Here is a 5,233-nt window from a genome sequence, read left to right on the forward strand (position 1 = left end):
CCAACATGATGCAGTGTGAAAAAGTGCAACAATCTTCACACATTTGATCATGATGCCTGTTTCATAAACCTCAGTCTAGTTCCTGATAGAAAATAAGTGCAATCCAGGGCCCTTCTTTGTACTATAAGTGAAGATATATTACCTTCTTCTCCATTGTCTATACAGATTCCATTGTGACTGAAATTTGATGTGGTTAGATATGGGGCCTTGAATTGTATCATTCTTCTCTTAATGTCTTCAAGAGGGTTCCCTTTAAAAAGATGAGATATTCTGTTAACTTAAACAGATATGATAAGCAGAATATGCTATTGTGCCTATTAGTTGTTCCTGCAGAAAATGAATAACCAATAAAATGAAATATTTGTACCTCAAGGTTGAACTATGGAGTTTGTTGGTTTTCTTGTAGATCCAACTAGATAACATCATCAGCACTAGAAGGAAGTGGAGTCTGCTGAGCACTTCCTTACAGCACTGATGATGTTACCTAGTTAGGTAATTAAACATCTGCAAGAAAACAATGAAATTCAGAGAGCGCCAAAGACCCCACAGAAAAAAAATCATTGGACCAGCAGCTGAGAAAATCAGTAGCAAAGAGTCCAGGAAATGGGATGGAAAATATGCTCTTCAGAATTTCAAAGCAATGGCATCATCCTGAAAACTTAACTACTTTAAGGGTATTCATGGTTATCTGCACAGTTATTGTCATTCATAGAAGGCATGTCTGCTGGAACTTCTACCAAAACCAGACAGTGCCAGCAAAGTGTCTTCTATGGGTTCATAGTACTCCTTCAGTGCTTTGCATAGCCCTGATGAGCATCTTATGGTTCTTTGCCCACTTTCACTTGCCAATATCAGTCAGGAACTCAAAGTTCTTCACATGCTTGTCTAATTGCCTGATTAATTCTTCACAGCCAAGGAGCTTATAGTAGATTACAGGAGGAATAGATCAGACATTCAGCCCCCAATCATCAGCAGAGACTGTGTGGAGTGGGTGGCAAGCTTAAGGTTTTTGGGTGTTACCATACAGGAGGACCTGACCTGGAGCACTCATGTTATAGCATTGGTTAAGAAGGCCTAGCAGAGATTATATTTCTTGAGACTTCTCAGGAAACAACAACTGAAGGAAAAACTGCTGATGACCTTCTACTGTTGCGCCATAGAGAGCATTCTAACCTATTGCATTTGTGTGTGGTTTGCTTGTGCACAGTAGCAAATAGGAAAGTGCTCCAGAGGGTCATTACCATCACTCAGAGGATGATTGGCTACCATCTTCTCCCACCCTGGATGAACTGTACAGTTTCTGTTGTCTTAGGAAAGCTCAAAATATTCTTAAAGTCTCATCTCATCCCGGACATTCTTTTTTTTTTTTTTTGAACTATTACCATCTGGCAGATGGTACAGGATAATAAAAACAAAGACAAATTGACTGAAAAATAGTTTTTATTCCAGAGCTGTAACCCTATTAAATACCACCGTATAGTGCAACATTGAAGTGCAATATTAGGGGCAGCGTGATGGTGAATAGAATGTGAAGGACATGTGTATATAATGTATGTTCTTATTTGTGGTTTTTATTTGTGTGTAGTGTGCACTGTGGACAGCACTTAATTTTGTTGTGAGTTACACAATGACAATAAAGAGATTCTATTCTATAAGATTTACCTTGATACATGGGCATGATGATGTGTAGTCAGATTTCAGGCAGTTAGCATAAATGTACTATCAGCAATAAGTTGATGAATTTTTGTTTCATACGACAAACCTATTAACTGCCTCTGCCTCCAAAAGTTGAGAATACCAGTTTCAGCTTGAATGTTTCAATCCAAGGAGTAAAATCTCCCAAAGCTACCTATTAAAATGAAGACCAGTAGAGATAGAATCTCAAAAAGTACAATTCTACATATACTATTCAGGAGTGCATTAGGAACACAAATAGAAATACATTATTAAAAGGAACTCATTGCATAATCAGTGGAAACTCTGCACTCTTATTATCATTATAACAGTATTGCTGAATTGAAACTGGGTCATACAATTGGTAGAAGAAATGTCTAGACCAGGGGTAGGCAACCTTGGCTCTTTTATGACTCATGGACTTCTGGGAGTTGAAGTCCAAGAGTCATAAAAGAGCCAAGGTTGCCTACCCTGGTCTAGACTATATGGCACTTAGATCCTGCAAAAGGCATTTAATGTGGAGACAACAAACTGCTGTACAGGCAACTATACTAAGAAAAATAGATTATATTTTAATACAGGACATCAATCTACTATTAACAATTAACATTATCTACAATGTTATCTAACATTATCTACAATTCACCAGTGGAAGAGCTTGCCTTCAGAAGTTGTAGGTGCTCCATCACTGGGGGCTTTTAAGAAGAGACTGAACAGCCACTTGTCTGGAATGGTATAGGGTTTCCTGCCTGAACAGGGGGTTGGACTAGATGACCTCCAAGGTCCCATCCAACTATGTTATTCTGTTCCATTCTGTTCTACCTAGATAAAAGGAGGCAAAAGCTTAGAAATATTTTGCTCTAATGTTGCTATCTTCAAGTCCAATTTCAAAGTAAGAAAATAAGATTATATAGCTTTTTCCTCATGCTAAATGCATAATCACTCCGGCTACATCCCCAAATACACACACTTGGAAGAATGCTTTTAAAAGTATATCACAAAGTTTTCATTGCATTTGTAATATTAGAAACCACCCTGAAAATTGTCAGTAATATAAAAACAAAAACATGTAAGCATTTATCCCTGAGAAAAAAAATCCCAACCTGAATAATTTCTCAAACAACAATTCTCAATTAATTAATTCCATACAGAAAGCGAAAGAAAACATCTTATTTGTATGTCTGTGTATAGACAGATGTGCTGTGTAGTTTGATTTCCTAATGCTGCTGGAAAAACTACAGTTTTATATTTCTCATCTGAGGAAATTAATAGTTAATTTGGAGAAAAACACTAATGTTGAATCAGGATAATATCCTGAAACATGAGGGTTGTTTGGAAGTATGCCAAGGTTTTATGGAAGCATGCCATCCACAGGTATAAATTCCATATAATCATATTTAGGATGTTATTGAGCTATGCTTATTAGTAGCAATAGCACTTAGATTTATATACCCTTTCACAGTGCTTTGCAGCCCTCTCTAAATGCCTTACAGAGTCAGCATATTGCCCCCAACAATCTGGGTCCTCATTTTACTGATCTCGGAAGGATGGAAGGCTGAGTCAACCTTGAGCCGGTGAGACTTGAACTGCCAAACTGCTGGTAGCCAGCAGCCAGCAGAAGTAGCCTGCAGTACTGCGTTCTGACCACTGCACCATCAGGGCTTAACGCAGTGGTGGGATTCAAATATGTGAACAACCAGTTATCTGTGTGGATGCCACTTCCGGAAACCCATTCTGGGCCTGGGCAACAGAAAATTAGCTACCGGTTCTGCCGAATCGGTGCAAACTGGCTGAATCCCACTGCTGGCTTAATGATAAGCTGCTATTTCTGTTATTAAGAACATTTTAAATAACATAATTATAAAATAATAAAAATATATTAATACATTTTTGCAGTTTTTACATCATGTGAATGAAAGCCAACAGGCATTCCAGGGATCAGCTGAGGACAAGTTGATCTTCCCAGGGTTCTTTCACTTCCAAGCTGTTCCACCCAGTGGCTCCCTTGGGGAAACTGGAATCTCCTGTTTAAACCACTGTTTAACAGGAACAAAGAAAGTGCATTTACTGACATGCCTGTAACTTGCTGTTCTATATATATATAAAAAAAAAAGACAATTGTTTAATTAATAGTGCTAGTTACTAGATCAATAGACAATGTGAGAGAAATATTTGGCTGGAACCGAAATTGCTTTTGAACTGTAGCCAAAACAGGGAACAGGAAGCTATAATTACAAGTTTTCCTTTTTGCTCAGGAGGGCACAATAAGACTATTGAGGGCAAGTAAAGTCCTTTCTGCCCTACCCACTCTTTGCAGAGGAAGGATAAGGAAATCACTGGTGCTGTGCCACATGGTGTTCTGTCTCCTGATCTGCCACGTCCTCTTTAACTATCATCGGGTGAGATAATGGCAGACATGGTTACAGCGACCACTTTTGAAGTCATCTTGAGTTGACCTGCTAAGGGAGCTCTCATCTCTGCGATCTTTCTGCCAATATATTTACCTGGAAAGGGAGATACCATGATCACAAAGATGGTTTTCCCAAAGTGAATCTCATCCATTGCACTCTGGGTGTGCTGACCCCCTTCTATTTCCCCAAAGGCTGGAAACTTGACTCTATAGTTTGTGGTAGTGGGGAACTACATTTGGTTTTAATTATAGTATATGTTTCTGAATTGAGAGCCACCCAGAATCATTTGCTGAGATGGGGGAGGGGCTATAGAAATCAAATCAAATTAATAAATGTACAAAACTACTGTAAATGCTTACATCTTGCTTCATAGGTTTGCTTTGTCATGCTACCTTTTAAAAATGGTTGTCACTTTTTAATGACAATGTATAGTGATGATAAAATAACAACTCATCAGATTTACTCGCAAATGATGCACTTCGGATTTGTATTACCATACTCTGACTTCAGTGGTGAAAAGGACAGATACAAGCTTAAACAAATACCTTTTTCTAGCTTGCCTTCTGTGCTTGAAAAGTTGCACATGTCTACTTTAGATCATGGGCACAAAAATCTTACTCTCTATAACTTCTATACAGGGCATTTGTAGGGGCAGGCAGTTAAAAAGTCAAGATGGTAGTAGCAACTCATCAATTGAAGGCCTGTTCATTTTTGACATGGGTTAATGGGTGTTTTTTTTATATATAATGGACAGAAGGAATAAGCTTGAGGAATAGGAAGAAGATCTGCAACCAAGACAATGTTCTGATAAAAGAAATTTGAATCCAGACCAGAACTGTAACTTGATTTGGTTGAATATTCACATTATTGATAATATGATATTGGGAAGAGAATCAAGAGGGTAAAGAAGTTAATGTGATGTTGAATGATATACCAAAATTTTGAAATATATCAATTTATGATGCTTGATAGATTTATCAACCGTGGAGTGTGCTAAAAACATTCTGCATTTGGAAGGAAACAACAACAATTTTAAATCCTAGACTGAAGCAATGTGTCTGCTTTCAACTTTTAAACTGACTATTTATCAATAAATATGATTCTGTGTAAGTTGAGTCATTATTATGCATGTATGTAGTTTGCTTTGG

General features: G+C 37.7%; 1 non-coding gene across 1 annotated transcript; it reads left to right on the plus strand.

The window, feature by feature from the left end:
• Positions 1 to 4,170: 4,170 nt before the first annotated feature.
• On the plus strand, positions 4,171 to 4,330 carry LOC120316295. The gene has a single exon (XR_005558910.1). It is a non-coding gene; the product is annotated as a U1 spliceosomal RNA (small nuclear RNA).
• The last annotated feature ends 903 nt before the right edge of the window (positions 4,331 to 5,233 follow it).

The sequence above is a fragment of the Crotalus tigris genome, unplaced genomic scaffold (assembly GCF_016545835.1).
Source record: "Crotalus tigris isolate CLP2741 ecotype Arizona unplaced genomic scaffold, ASM1654583v1 scf7180000017585.4430047, whole genome shotgun sequence".
NCBI classification, from domain to species: domain Eukaryota; kingdom Metazoa; phylum Chordata; class Lepidosauria; order Squamata; family Viperidae; genus Crotalus; species Crotalus tigris.